At 42.0% G+C, this 16465-nt stretch overlaps 1 protein-coding gene across 2 annotated transcripts in view; it reads right to left on the minus strand.

The window, feature by feature from the left end:
- LOC139765302 (splicing factor C9orf78 homolog) overlaps positions 1-16253 on the minus strand; it is a 116868-nt gene extending 100615 nt beyond the window's left edge. Inside the window, exon 1 of one of the 2 annotated variants that reach the window (XM_071692692.1) lies at positions 16120-16253. The gene's annotated coding sequence lies outside the window, so the exon portion shown is untranslated. Of the gene's footprint in view, positions 1-366; positions 388-16119 lie in introns of those variants that run through there. The other variant, XM_071692691.1, reaches the window with a different exon arrangement.
- Between the last annotated feature and the right edge of the window lie 212 nt (positions 16254-16465).

Here is a 16465-nt window from a genome sequence, read left to right on the forward strand (position 1 = left end):
ATAATGTGAAGTGTTACTACCACAACCCACTTAAGTAATGTGAAGTGTTACTACCACAACCCACTTAAGTAATGTGAAGTGTTAGTACCACAACCCACTTAAGTAATGTGAAGTGTTAGTACCACAACCCACTTAAGTAATGCAAAAAGTTGCAATGTGAAGTGTTACTACCACAACTCACTTAAGTAATGTGAAGTGTTACTACCACAACCCACTTAAGTAATGTGAAGTGTTACTACCACAACCCACTTAAGTAATGTGAAGTGTTAGTACCACAACCCACTTAAGTAATGCAAAAAGTTGCAATGTGAAGTGTTACTACCACAACTCACTTAAGTAATGTGAAGTGTTACTACCACAACCCACCTAAGTAATGTGAAGTGTTACGATCCAACGTTTGTAAACAAACACCACATCCTTTCTTTTAGGTATAGTTTGCCATGTATTATGTTCTAGTTTTTCCTTTAGGTATAGTTTGCGATGTATTACGTGCTGGTCTTTCCTTTAGGTATAGTTTGCCATGCATTATGTTCTAGTGTCTTTTCTTTAGGAACAGTTTGCGATGTATTACGTTCTAGTCTTTCCTTTAGGTATAGTTTGCGATGTATTATGTTCTAGTCTTTCCTTTAGGTATAGTTTGCGATGTATTATGTTCTAGTCTTTCCTTTAGGTATAGTTTGCGATTCATTGTGTTCTAGTCTTTCCTTTAGGTATAGTTTGCCATGCATTATGTTCTAGTCTTTCCTTTAGGTATAGTTTGCGATGTATTATGTTCTAGTCTTTCCTTTAGGTATAGTTTGCGATGTATTATGTTCTAGTCTTTCCTTTAGGTATAGTTTGCGATTCATTGTGTTCTAGTCTTTCCTTTAGGTATAGTTTGCCATGCATTATGTTCTAGTCTTTCCTATAGGTATAGTTTGCGATGTATTATGTTCTAGTCTTTCCTATAGGTATAGTTTTCGATATATTATGTTCCAGTCTTTCCTTTAGATAGTTTGCCATGTATTATGTTCTAGTCTTTCCTTTAGGTATAGTTTGCCATGTATTATGTTCTAGTCTTTCCTTTAGGTATAGTTTGCCATGTATTATGTCCTAGTCTTTCCTTTAGGCATAGTTTGCCATGTATTATGCTCTAGTCTTTCTTTTAGATATAGTTTGCCATGTATCATGTTCTAGTCCTTCCTTTAGGTGTAGTTTGCCATGTATCATGTTCTAGTTCTTCCTTTATTTATAGTTTGCCATGTATCATGTTCTAGTCTTTCCATTAGGTATGGTTTACCATGTATTATGTTCTAGTCCTTCCTTTAGGTGTAGTTTGCCATGTATTATGTTCTAGTCTTTTCTTTAGGTATACTTTGCATTGTATTATGTTACAGTCTTTCCTTTAGGTATAGTTTGCCATGTATTATGTTATATCCCTGGGGATAGGGGAGAAAGAATACTTCCCACTCATTCCTCATGTATCGCAGAAGGCGACTAAAGGGGACGGGAGCGGGGGGCCAGAAACCCTCCCCTCCTTGTATTTTAACTTTTCGTGTCAAGACATCATATAAAGCGCCTCTTCGCAAACGGAACTACCTTGGCCCACCAGTGATGCTACTACGTTTGTGAATCGGGAACCATTGCAACACAAACCTCGCCAGGTGGTAGAGTTTCCCGCAGTGTATCGAGACAGACTTCCCCAGAACTTTTTTTAAAGGGGAAGTAAATGTTTATAGTTGTGTTACTGGAGTGATAGTTTTCATACATGGTGTTTTGACAAGAAAATAGTGAAATTGGAGAAAAATGTAGCTTAGACATTGAAGCTTATTGATACAGTGGTTAAATTGATGAGAACTGCTATTGACGTTTGTGTAAATAAATTATACATTTCCTTTTTCCATAGCCAGAGGTTAAACCATTATGTGACATTCATTTTTTCATTCATTTCAAGCTAGAAGTTTCAGTTTTCTAAATTGTTTCTTACATTTTTCATATGTATATATATGTATGTGTGTGTGTGTGTGTGTGTGTGTATGTGCGTATGTATGTGTATGTGTGTGTATGTGTATATGTATATATATATATGTATATTATCCCTGGGGATAGGGGTGAAAGAATACTTCCCACGTATTCCTCGCGTGTCGTAGAAAGCGACTAGAAGGGACGGGAGCGGGGGGCCAGAAATCCTCCCCTCCTTGTATTAACTTTCTAAAATGGGAAACAGAAGAAGGAGTCACGCGGGGAGTGCTCATCCTCCTCGAAGGCTCAGAGTGGGGTGCCTAAATGTGTGTGGATGTAACCAAGATGTGAAAAAAGGAGAGATAGGTAGTATGTTTGAGGAAAGGAACCTGGATGTTTTGGCTCTGAGTGAAACGAAGCTCAAGGGTAAAGGGGAAGAGTGGTTTGGGAATGTCTGGGGAGTAAAGTCAGGGGTTAGTGAGAGGACAAGAGCAAGGGAAGAAGTAGCAATACTCCTGAAACAGGAGTTGTGGGAGTATGTGATAGAATATAAGAAAGTAAATTCTCGATTAATATGGGTAAAACTGAAAGTTGATGGAGAGAGGTGGGTGATTATTGGTGCATATGCACCTGGGCATGAGAAGAAAGATCATGAGAGGCAAGTGATTTGGGAGCAGCTGAATGAGTGTGTTAGTGGTTTTGATGCACGAGACCGGGTTATAGTGATGGGTGATTTGAATGCAAAGGTGAGTAATGTGGCAGTTGAGGGAATAATTGGTATACATGGGGTGTTCAGTGTTGTAAATGGAAATGGTGAAGAGCTTGTAGATTTATGTGCTGAAAAAGGACTGATGATTGGGAATACCTGGTTTAAAAAGCGAGATATACATAAGTATACTTATGTAAGTAGGAGAGATGGCCAGAGAGCGTTATTGGATTACGTGTTAATTGACAGGCGTGCGAAAGAGAGACTTTTGGATGTTAATGTGCTGAGAGGTGCAACTGGAGGGATGTCTGATCATTATCTTGTGGAGGCTAAGGTGAAGATTTATATGGGTTTTCAGAAAAGAAGAGTGAATGTTGGGGTGAAGAGGGTGGTGAGAGTAAGTGAGCTTGGGAAGGAGACCTGTGTGAGGAAGTACCAGGAGAGACTGAGTACAGAATGGAAAAAGGTGAGAACAATGGAAGTAAGGGGAGTGGGGGAGGAATGGGATGTATTTAGGGAATCAGTGATGGCTTGCGCAAAAGATGCTTGTGGCATGAGAAGAGTGGGAGGTGGGTTGATTAGAAAGGGTAGTGAGTGGTGGGATGAAGAAGTAAGAGTATTAGTGAAAGAGAAGAGAGAGGCATTTGGACGATTTTTGCAGGGAAAAAATGCAATTGAGTGGGAGATGTATAAAAGAAAGAGACAGGAGGTCAAGAGAAAGGTGCAAGAGGTGAAAAAAAGGGCAAATGAAAGTTGGGGTGAGAGAGTATCATTAAATTTTAGGGAGAATAAAAAGATGTTCTGGAAGGAGGTAAATAAAGTGCGTAAGACAAGGGAGCAAATGGGAACTTCAGTGAAGGGCGCAAATGGGGAGGTGATAACAAGTAGTGGTGATGTGAGAAGGAGATGGAGTGAGTATTTTGAAGGTTTGTTGAATGTGTTTGATGATAAGAGTGGCAGATATAGGGTGTTTTGGTCGAGGTGGTGTGCAAAGTGAGAGGGTTAGGGGAAATGATTTGGTAAACAGAGAAGAGGTAGTAAAAGCTTTGCACAAGATGAAAGCCGGCAAGGCAGCAGGTTTGGATGGTATTGCAGTGGAATTTATTAAAAAAGGGGGTGACTGTATTGTTGACTGGTTGGTAAGGTTATTCAATGTATGTATGACTCATGGTGAGGTGCCTGAGGATTGGGGGAATGCTTGCATAGTGCCATTGTACAAAGGCAAAGGGGATAAGAGTGAGTGCTCAAATTACAGAGGTATAAGTTTGTTGAGTATTCCTGGTAAATTATATGGGAGGGTATTGATTGAGAGGGTGAAGGCATGTACAGAGCATCAGATTGGGGAAGAGCAGTATGGTTTCAGAAGTGGTAGAGGATGTGTGGATCAGGTGTTTGCTTTGAAGAATGTATGTGAGAAATACTTAGAAAAACAAATGGATTTGTATGTAGCATTTATGGATCTGGAGAAGGCATATGATAGAATTGACAGGGATGCTCTGTGGAAGGTATTAAGAATATACGGTGTGGGAGGCAAGTTGTTGGAAGCAGTGAAAAGTTTTTATCGAGGATGTAAGGCATGTGTACGTGTAGGAGGAGAGGAAATGAATGTAGGTTTGCGGCAGGGGTGTGTGATGTCTCCATGGTTGTTTAATTTGTTTATGGATGGGGTTGTTAGGGAGGTGAACGCAAGAGTTTTGGAAAGAGGGGCAAGTATGCAGTCTGTTGTGGATGAGAGAGCTTGGGAAGTGAGTCAGTTGTTTGCTGATGATACAGCGCTGGTGGCTGATTCATGTAAGAAACTGCAGAAGTTGGTGACTGCGTTTGGTAAAGTGTGTGAAAGAAGAAAGTTAAGAGTAAATGTGAATAAGAGCAAGGTTATTAGGTACAGAAGGGTTGAGGGTCAAGTCAATTGGGAGGTAAGTTTGAATGGAGAAAAACTGGAGGAAGTAAAGTGTTTTAGATATCTGGGAGTGGATCTGGCAGCGGATGGAACCATGGAAGCGGAAGTGAATCCGCTGCGGAAGTGAATCATAGGGTGGGGGAGGGGGCGAAAATTCTCGGAGCCTTGAAGAATGTTTGGAAGTCGAGAACATTATCTCGGATAGCAAAAATGGGTATGTTTGAAGGAATAGTGATTCCAACAATGTTGTATGGTTGCGAGGCGTGGGCTATGGATAGAGTTGTGCGCAGGAGGGTGGATGTGCTGGAAATGAGATGTTTGAGGACAATATGTGGTGTGAGGTGGTTTGATCGAGTAAGTAATGTAAGGGTAAGAGAGATGTGTGGAAATAAATAGAGTGTGGTTGAGAGAGCAGAAGAGGGTGTTTTGAAATGGTTTGGTCACATGGAGAGAATGAGTGAGGAAAGATTGACAAAGAGGATATGTGTCAGAGGTGGGGGAACGAGGAGAAGTGGGAGACCAAATTGGAGGTGGAAAGATGGAGTGAAAAAGATTTTGAGTGATCGGGGCCTGAACATGCAGGAGGGTGAAAGGCGTGCAAGGAATAGAGTGAATTGGAACGATGTGGTATACCGGGGTCGACGTGCTGTCAGTGGATTGAATCAGGGCATGTGAAGCGTCTGGGGTAAACCATGGAAAGTTTCTTTAGGTATAGTTTGCTATGTATTATGTTCTAGTTTTTCCTTTAGGTATAGTTTGCGATGTATTACGTGCTGGTCTTTCCTTTAGGTATAGTTTGCCATGCATTATGTTCTAGTGTCTTTTCTTTAGGAACAGTTTGCGATGTATTACGTTCTAGTCTTTCCTTTAGGTATAGTTTGCGATGTATTATGTTCTAGTCTTTCCTTTAGGTATAGTTTGCGATGTATTATGTTCTAGTCTTTCCTTTAGGTATAGTTTGCGATTCATTGTGTTCTAGTCTTTCCTTTAGGTATAGTTTGCCATGCATTATGTTCTAGTCTTTCCTTTAGGTATAGTTTGCGATGTATTATGTTCTAGTCTTTCCTATAGGTATAGTTTGCGATGTATTATGTTCTAGTCTTTCCTATAGGTATAGTTTTCGATATATTATGTTCCAGTCTTTCCTTTAGATAGTTTGCCATGTATTATGTTCTAGTCTTTCCTTTAGGTATAGTTTGCCATGTATTATGTTCTAGTCTTTCCTTTAGGTATAGTTTGCCATGTATTATGTCCTAGTCTTTCCTTTAGGCATAGTTTGCCATGTATTATGCTCTAGTCTTTCTTTTAGATATAGTTTGCCATGTATCATGTTCTAGTCCTTCCTTTAGGTGTAGTTTGCCATGTATCATGTTCTAGTTCTTCCTTTATTTATAGTTTGCCATGTATCATGTTCTAGTCTTTCCATTAGGTATGGTTTACCATGTATTATGTTCTAGTCCTTCCTTTAGGTGTAGTTTGCCATGTATTATGTTCTAGTCTTTTCTTTAGGTATACTTTGCATTGTATTATGTTACAGTCTTTCCTTTAGGTATAGTTTGCCATGTATTATGTTATATCCCTGGGGATAGGGGAGAAAGAATACTTCCCACTCATTCCTCATGTATCGCAGAAGGCGACTAAAGGGGACGGGAGCGGGGGGCCAGAAACCCTCCCCTCCTTGTATTTTAACTTTTCGTGTCAAGACATCATATAAAGCGCCTCTTCGCAAACGGAACTACCTTGGCCCACCAGTGATGCTACTACGTTTGTGAATCGGGAACCATTGCAACACAAACCTCGCCAGGTGGTAGAGTTTCCCGCAGTGTATCGAGACAGACTTCCCCAGAACTTTTTTTAAAGGGGAAGTAAATGTTTATAGTTGTGTTACTGGAGTGATAGTTTTCATACATGGTGTTTTGACAAGAAAATAGTGAAATTGGAGAAAAATGTAGCTTAGACATTGAAGCTTATTGATACAGTGGTTAAATTGATGAGAACTGCTATTGACGTTTGTGTAAATAAATTATACATTTCCTTTTTCCATAGCCAGAGGTTAAACCATTATGTGACATTCATTTTTTCATTCATTTCAAGCTAGAAGTTTCAGTTTTCTAAATTGTTTCTTACATTTTTCATATGTATATATATGTATGTGTGTGTGTGTGTGTGTGTGTGTATGTGCGTATGTATGTGTATGTGTGTGTATGTGTATATGTATATATATATATGTATATTATCCCTGGGGATAGGGGTGAAAGAATACTTCCCACGTATTCCTCGCGTGTCGTAGAAAGCGACTAGAAGGGACGGGAGCGGGGGGCCAGAAATCCTCCCCTCCTTGTATTAACTTTCTAAAATGGGAAACAGAAGAAGGAGTCACGCGGGGAGTGCTCATCCTCCTCGAAGGCTCAGAGTGGGGTGCCTAAATGTGTGTGGATGTAACCAAGATGTGAAAAAAGGAGAGATAGGTAGTATGTTTGAGGAAAGGAACCTGGATGTTTTGGCTCTGAGTGAAACGAAGCTCAAGGGTAAAGGGGAAGAGTGGTTTGGGAATGTCTGGGGAGTAAAGTCAGGGGTTAGTGAGAGGACAAGAGCAAGGGAAGAAGTAGCAATACTCCTGAAACAGGAGTTGTGGGAGTATGTGATAGAATATAAGAAAGTAAATTCTCGATTAATATGGGTAAAACTGAAAGTTGATGGAGAGAGGTGGGTGATTATTGGTGCATATGCACCTGGGCATGAGAAGAAAGATCATGAGAGGCAAGTGATTTGGGAGCAGCTGAATGAGTGTGTTAGTGGTTTTGATGCACGAGACCGGGTTATAGTGATGGGTGATTTGAATGCAAAGGTGAGTAATGTGGCAGTTGAGGGAATAATTGGTATACATGGGGTGTTCAGTGTTGTAAATGGAAATGGTGAAGAGCTTGTAGATTTATGTGCTGAAAAAGGACTGATGATTGGGAATACCTGGTTTAAAAAGCGAGATATACATAAGTATACTTATGTAAGTAGGAGAGATGGCCAGAGAGCGTTATTGGATTACGTGTTAATTGACAGGCGTGCGAAAGAGAGACTTTTGGATGTTAATGTGCTGAGAGGTGCAACTGGAGGGATGTCTGATCATTATCTTGTGGAGGCTAAGGTGAAGATTTATATGGGTTTTCAGAAAAGAAGAGTGAATGTTGGGGTGAAGAGGGTGGTGAGAGTAAGTGAGCTTGGGAAGGAGACCTGTGTGAGGAAGTACCAGGAGAGACTGAGTACAGAATGGAAAAAGGTGAGAACAATGGAAGTAAGGGGAGTGGGGGAGGAATGGGATGTATTTAGGGAATCAGTGATGGCTTGCGCAAAAGATGCTTGTGGCATGAGAAGAGTGGGAGGTGGGTTGATTAGAAAGGGTAGTGAGTGGTGGGATGAAGAAGTAAGAGTATTAGTGAAAGAGAAGAGAGAGGCATTTGGACGATTTTTGCAGGGAAAAAATGCAATTGAGTGGGAGATGTATAAAAGAAAGAGACAGGAGGTCAAGAGAAAGGTGCAAGAGGTGAAAAAAAGGGCAAATGAAAGTTGGGGTGAGAGAGTATCATTAAATTTTAGGGAGAATAAAAAGATGTTCTGGAAGGAGGTAAATAAAGTGCGTAAGACAAGGGAGCAAATGGGAACTTCAGTGAAGGGCGCAAATGGGGAGGTGATAACAAGTAGTGGTGATGTGAGAAGGAGATGGAGTGAGTATTTTGAAGGTTTGTTGAATGTGTTTGATGATAAGAGTGGCAGATATAGGGTGTTTTGGTCGAGGTGGTGTGCAAAGTGAGAGGGTTAGGGGAAATGATTTGGTAAACAGAGAAGAGGTAGTAAAAGCTTTGCACAAGATGAAAGCCGGCAAGGCAGCAGGTTTGGATGGTATTGCAGTGGAATTTATTAAAAAAGGGGGTGACTGTATTGTTGACTGGTTGGTAAGGTTATTCAATGTATGTATGACTCATGGTGAGGTGCCTGAGGATTGGGGGAATGCTTGCATAGTGCCATTGTACAAAGGCAAAGGGGATAAGAGTGAGTGCTCAAATTACAGAGGTATAAGTTTGTTGAGTATTCCTGGTAAATTATATGGGAGGGTATTGATTGAGAGGGTGAAGGCATGTACAGAGCATCAGATTGGGGAAGAGCAGTATGGTTTCAGAAGTGGTAGAGGATGTGTGGATCAGGTGTTTGCTTTGAAGAATGTATGTGAGAAATACTTAGAAAAACAAATGGATTTGTATGTAGCATTTATGGATCTGGAGAAGGCATATGATAGAATTGACAGGGATGCTCTGTGGAAGGTATTAAGAATATACGGTGTGGGAGGCAAGTTGTTGGAAGCAGTGAAAAGTTTTTATCGAGGATGTAAGGCATGTGTACGTGTAGGAGGAGAGGAAATGAATGTAGGTTTGCGGCAGGGGTGTGTGATGTCTCCATGGTTGTTTAATTTGTTTATGGATGGGGTTGTTAGGGAGGTGAACGCAAGAGTTTTGGAAAGAGGGGCAAGTATGCAGTCTGTTGTGGATGAGAGAGCTTGGGAAGTGAGTCAGTTGTTTGCTGATGATACAGCGCTGGTGGCTGATTCATGTAAGAAACTGCAGAAGTTGGTGACTGCGTTTGGTAAAGTGTGTGAAAGAAGAAAGTTAAGAGTAAATGTGAATAAGAGCAAGGTTATTAGGTACAGAAGGGTTGAGGGTCAAGTCAATTGGGAGGTAAGTTTGAATGGAGAAAAACTGGAGGAAGTAAAGTGTTTTAGATATCTGGGAGTGGATCTGGCAGCGGATGGAACCATGGAAGCGGAAGTGAATCCGCTGCGGAAGTGAATCATAGGGTGGGGGAGGGGGCGAAAATTCTCGGAGCCTTGAAGAATGTTTGGAAGTCGAGAACATTATCTCGGATAGCAAAAATGGGTATGTTTGAAGGAATAGTGATTCCAACAATGTTGTATGGTTGCGAGGCGTGGGCTATGGATAGAGTTGTGCGCAGGAGGGTGGATGTGCTGGAAATGAGATGTTTGAGGACAATATGTGGTGTGAGGTGGTTTGATCGAGTAAGTAATGTAAGGGTAAGAGAGATGTGTGGAAATAGAGTGTGGTTGAGAGAGCAGAAGAGGGTGTTTTGAAATGGTTTGGTCACATGGAGAGAATGAGTGAGGAAAGATTGACAAAGAGGATATGTGTCAGAGGTGGGGGGAACGAGGAGAAGTGGGAGACCAAATTGGAGGTGGAAAGATGGAGTGAAAAAGATTTTGAGTGATCGGGGCCTGAACATGCAGGAGGGTGAAAGGCGTGCAAGGAATAGAGTGAATTGGAACGATGTGGTATACCGGGGTCGACGTGCTGTCAGTGGATTGAATCAGGGCATGTGAAGCGTCTGGGGTAAACCATGGAAAGTTGTGTGGGGCCTGGATGTGTAAAGGGAGCTGTGGTTTCGGGCATTATTGCATGACAGCTAGAGACTGAGTGTGAACGAATGGTGCCTTTGTTGTCTTTTCCTAGCGCTACCTCGCACACATGAGGGGGAAGGAGGATGGTATTCCATGTGTGGCGAGGTGGCGATGGGAATGAATAAAGGCAGACGGTGTGAATTGTGTGCATGGGTATATACGTATTTGTCCGTGTGTGTATATATATGTATACATTGAGATGTATAGGTATGTATATTTGCGTGTGTGGACGTGTATGTATATACATGTGTATGGGGGTGGGTTGGGCCATTTCTATCGTCTGTTTCCTTGCGCTACCTCGCAAACGCGGGAGACAGCGACAAAGCAAAAAATAAGATAAAAAAATAAATAAAAATATATATATATGTGAGGATATTCCAAAAAAGGCCCAGTCCTCTGTTCTTAACGCTACCTCGCTAACGCGGGAAATGGCGAATAGTTTGAAAGAAAAGAAAGATATATATATATATATATATATATATATATATATATATATATATATATATATATATATATATATATATTTTTTTTTTTATACTTTGTCGCTGTCTCCCGCGTTTGCGAGGTAGCGCAAGGAAACAGACGAAAGAAATGGCCCCCCCCCCCATACACATGTATATACATACGTCCACACACGCAAATATACATACCTACACAGCTTTCCATGGTTTACCCCAGACGCTTCACATGCCTTGATTCAATCCACTGACAGCACGTCAACCCCGGTATACCACATCGCTCCAATTCACTCTATTCCTTGCCCTCCTTTCACCCTCCTGCATGTTCAGGCCCCGATCACACAAAATCTTTTTCACTCCATCTTTCCACCTCCAATTTGGTCTCCCTCTTCTCCTTGCTCCCTCCACCTCCGACACATATATCCTCTTGGTCAATCTTTCCTCACTCATCCTCTCCATGTGCCCAAACCACTTCAAAACACCCTCTTCTGCTCTCTCAACCACGCTCTTTTTATTTCCATACATCTCTCTTACCCTTACGTTACTCACTCGATCAAACCACCTCACACCACACATTGTCCTCAAACATCTCATTTCCAGCACATCCATCCTCCTGCGCACAACTCTATCCATAGCCCACGCCTCGCAACCATACAACATTGTTGGAACCACTATTCCTTCAAACATACCCATTTTTGCTTTCCGAGATAATGTTCTCGACTTCCACACATTCTTCAAGGCCCCCAGAATTTTCGCCCCCTCCCCCACCCTATGATCCACTTCCGCTTCCATGGTTCCATCCGCTGCCAGATCCACTCCCAGATATCTAAAACACTTCACTTCCTCCAGTTTTTCTCCATTCAAACTCACCTCCCAATTGACTTGACCCTCAACCCTACTGTACCTAATAACCTTGCGCTTATTCACATTTACTCTTAACTTTCTTCTTCCACACACTTTACCAAACTCAGTCACCAGCTTCTGCAGTTTCTCACATGAATCAGCCACCAGCGCTGTATCATCAGCGAACAACAACTGACTCACTTCCCAAGCTCTCTCATCCCCAACAGACTTCATACTTGCCCCTCTTTCCAAAACTCTTGCATTTACCTCCCTAACAACCCCATCCATAAACAAATTAAACAACCATGGAGACATCACACACCCCTGCCGCAAACCTACATTCACTGAGAACCAATCACTTTCCTCTCTTCCTACACGTACACATGCCTTACATCCTCGATAAAAACTTTTCACTGCTTCTAACAACTTTCCTCCCACACCATATATTCTTAATACCTTCCACAGAGCATCTCTATCAACTCTATCATATGCCTTCTCCAGATCCATAAATGCTACATACAAATCCATTTGCTTTTCTAAGTATTTCTCACATACATTCTTCAAAGCAAACACCTGATCCACACATCCTCTACCACTTCTGAAACCACACTGCTCTTCCCCAATCTGATGCTCTGTACATGCCTTCACCCTCTCAATCAATATCCTCCCATATAATTTACCAGGAATACTCAACAAACTTATACCTCTGTAATTTGAGCACTCACTCTTATCCCCTTTGCCTTTGTACAATGGCACTATGCACGCATTCCGCCAATCCTCAGGCACCTCACCATGAGTCATACATACAATAAATAACCTTACCAACCAGTCAACAATACAGTCACCCCCTTTTTTAATAAATTCCACTGCAATACCATCCAAACCTGCTGCCTTGCCGGCTTTCATCTTCCGCAAAGCTTTCACTACCTCTTCTCTGTTTACCAAATCATTTTCCCTAACCCTCTGATTTGGTAAACAGAGAAGAGGTAGTGAAAGCTTTGCGGAAGATGAAAGCCGGCAAGGCAGCAGGTTTTCATCTTCCGCAAAGCTTTCACTACCTCTTCTCTGTTTACCAAATCAGAGGGTTAGGGAAAATGATTTGGTAAACAGAGAAGAGGTAGTGAAAGCTATATATATATATATATATATATATATATATATATATATATATATATATATATATATATATACTTTTTCTTTCCTACTATTCGCCATTTCCCGCGTTAGCGAGGTAGCGTTGAGAACAGAGAACTGGGTCTTTGAGGGAATATCTTCACCTTGTCTGTTCCTTCTTTTTTTTGGAAAATTAGAAAAAAAAAAAAAAAAAACGAGAGGGGAGGATTTCCAGCCCCCGTTCCCTTCCCTTTCAGTCGCCTTCTACGACACGCAGGGAATGCGTGGGAAGTATCATTTCTCAAGTATCCTTTCTAAAGAGCATTATTAGATTGTTTAATTTGCACCTTCGCTACACAAGAAGCAAATATCTAATACATTTAGCATCGGTGGCGTACTTCATGAGTCCCTCTCTATATGAACATCAAGAGGGAAACGCCAACATTGAGCGCCTTACATAATAAGTATGTAGAGACTCAATCAAACATACGACAACATAAGCTAAATTTCTTGGTAAGTGATTGAGCTTTTGGCGGCTCCGAGCTGGAACAGCAAATCATAAGAGAGGGTTGCTACATGCGACTCCTGGGTGACGTCACTAGTGGGCGGTGCTCTGAAACATTAACAACAGCCTGACTCCGCCCATTTATGACGTCATTTTTGCAGCTCTGCATAGTTAATCATTATTTTTTACTGCTCCAACCCAGTTCCGCCAAGAAATTGAATTTATGATTTGTCTAGCCTTTCATTTTCGATTCTCTTTCATATCCAGACAATGTTTTAAAAATACGAACTCTACCAATAAGTTAAATTTTTTTTTTTTTTTTTTGCTTTGTCGCTGTCTCCCGCGTTTGCGAGGTAGCGCAAGGAAACAGACGAAAGAAATGGCCCAACCCACCCCCATACACATGTATATACATACGTCCACACACGCAAATATACATACCTACACAGCTTTCCATGGTTTACCCCAGACGCTTCACATGCCTTGATTCAATCCACTGACAGCACGTCAACCCCGGTATACCACATCGCTCCAATTCACTCTATTCCTTGCCCTCCTTTCACCCTCCTGCATGTTCAGGCCCCGATCACACAAAATCTTTTTCACTCCATCTTTCCACCTCCAATTTGGTCTCCCTCTTCTCCTCGTTCCCTCCACCTCCGACACATATATCCTCTTGGTCAATCTTTCCTCACTCATTCTCTCCATGTGCCCAAACCATTTCAAAACACCCTCTTCTGCTCTCTCAACCACGCTCTTTTTATTTCCACACATCTCTCTTACCCTTACGTTACTTACTCGATCAAACCACCTCACACCACACATTGTCCTCAAACATCTCATTTCCAGCACATCCATCCTCCTGCGCACAACTCTATCCATAGCCCACGCCTCGCAACCATACAACATTGTTGGAACCACTATTCCTTCAAACATACCCATTTTTGCTTTCCGAGATAATGTTCTCGACTTCCACACATTCTTCAAGGCTCCCAGAATTTTCGCCCCCTCCCCCACCCTATGATCCACTTCCGCTCCCATGGTTCCATCCGCTGCCAGATCCACTCCCAGATATCTAAAACACTTCACTTCCTCCAGTTTTTCTCCATTCAAACTCACCTCCCAATTGACTTGACCCTCAACCCTACTGTACCTAATAACCTTGCTCTTATTCACATTTACTCTTAACTTTCTTCTTCCACACACTTTACCAAACTCAGTCACCAGCTTCTGCAGTTTCTCACATGAATCAGCCACCAGCGCTGTATCATCAGCGAACAACAACTGACTCACTTCCCAAGCTCTCTCATCCCCAACAGACTGAAGGTTATTTACTACTATAAGGGCCGCTCTTGTCTGTTCGGAGGAATTGGCGAAAGGCGAGTTTCTCCTATCAAAATAACATTAAACATAAAATATTTACCTAATCATCCAATGTAAACGATGAACATCACAAGCCGAAAAAAAAAAAATTAGAATCAGCTAAGAGCTTTACATAAGAAATTGAAATGAACATATAATTTTTTTTTTTTCATTATCTCCCACGATCAATGATTTATTTGCGTCACTGAAGACAAAGGGGGTTCTGTTGTACACCACACAAACTAGTATGAATTATGTGGGCAGGGAGATGGGGAAAGCATTTTTGAACAGTAAATCATATGGATGGTTTGCTACTTCATCTCCCTTGTGATGTCACCGGTAGGCGGTGCTCTGAAACAACACTAACGACTATCAACGGCGTGACTCCACCCACTCATGACGTCACCTTGGATTGCCAGAACTCTCCTATGAAATACTATTTTAAACCAGATCTGCCAAACTCGCTTCCAATGGCCCCGCCCCTCAGCCCCGACAACTGGCATCCAGACTCCGCCCACTCGTGAGTCGCCTTGGGTATCCAGGCCAGCACCTAAACCGTGTCTTATGAATTGCTGTCTGAAACCAGATCTGCGAAAAATGCTCCCCACAGCCCGCCTCGCCCGCTCAGCCAAAGCTGCTACCCACGGCCCACGTAACATTGGAAGGCCAACTCAGAAACCCTCTCTTATGAGGGTTAAGGTTAGGTTAGGTTTGGTTAGGTTGTTAGTTTAGGTTGGGTTAGTTTGGTTAGGTTAGGTTACGTTGAGAACAGCTTTAGGTATGTGATACTCGCCTGAACTAGTCCATTCCAGAATCTTCAGTGTCCAGTGGACCTCGGACTGGAACGCGACAATTCACCTGTGTCGATGATTGGGGTCAACAGTTCAGTACAGGTCATACAGATTAAACTATACGTTTAATTAAGCATTTCAAATTACCCTCCTACCAAACACCATGACGACACTGCTGAAAAGAATCCAAACAACAGGCAACGGTCGTAACGATTGTTAACGATCAGCCTCTTCCTGTAAATGGCCGACGACGCAATTGATAAACTAATTAAGCTAGAAATAATGATAGACGAGAAATGGACAAAAAAAAAAAAAAACCCGCTTCAAACACATATCATCATTGTGATGGAGGACCTAGGCAGCCCGCACCCTGGAGACTGAGGCACACGCGACCAACCACAAACCAATATGGCTTCTTCCTTCTCTTCTGGCCTTCCCCACCATATTACGAACTTAAAGTAATTCACACATTTGTGATGTTCTCTGAGCGTTGAAATGTCCATGAATTTACGATAATGATGGTCAGAGCAGCGAGGGCTTGGTGGTAGAGAGGGAGGGTCGGCCACCCTCGCTCATCACTACCTCTGGTCGACTGGTTAAGCCTGGATCCTGGAGTCGCCCAGACTCACCTACCACAACCTGAGCGTACTGACAACCAATCACAGTCCCCCATCTGGCAGATCCTCGCTGGTTAGGTAAGGTTTAGTTAGGTTAGGTTACACCTACATCAGTCGTCTTCAATACAATCGTCAGTGCTCAAAATCTTTAGACCTTCGTCCACAATTTCCTTTACCCTCATCCTCCCTGGTAATTCACCAAGAGATTTTTCACTTTCCACGGAGCAATTTTGACATTATTAATGTCCTTCACGCCCATATATTTGATAACCACAGCCTCAAAACAGACTAAACCAGAGTTATTTTTCTCCTTGTAGTAGGGTATACCAATCAAACCCAGCTGGGTATGGCTGGTCCCTGAGTTGTCGCTCTCGCGAGACCAAATAATTAAATTCACAGCGTGAAAGATGTTTAGTGGTACTTACCTTATCCTTAAATCCTTATACACAAGTAGGTAAGCCTCTCAGACTTCCGATGGGGCTGAAAACAGAATTTGGAAGCTGACACAAGAGTGTTTATCAAGCCACTCAGTTTATCACACTCACTGTTTATAAATGAGGTTAAGGCTGAGAAAGAAGCGTAACTCATCAAACTCTTCGCGTGACGACAATGGCGACATATAGCAGCAATAGGAGCATAGTCATTGGAATCACTTTAGTTAAGTAGTATATTCATAGATGGCAGGACTAGCAAAGGTATTGCTTTAGACGTCGTCTACACCTTTTAACAAAACGAGCGACGTTCAAATCATGGTTCATAGCGGAACTCGTA

Source organism: Panulirus ornatus, chromosome 53, assembly GCF_036320965.1.
Source record: "Panulirus ornatus isolate Po-2019 chromosome 53, ASM3632096v1, whole genome shotgun sequence".
NCBI classification, from domain to species: domain Eukaryota; kingdom Metazoa; phylum Arthropoda; class Malacostraca; order Decapoda; family Palinuridae; genus Panulirus; species Panulirus ornatus.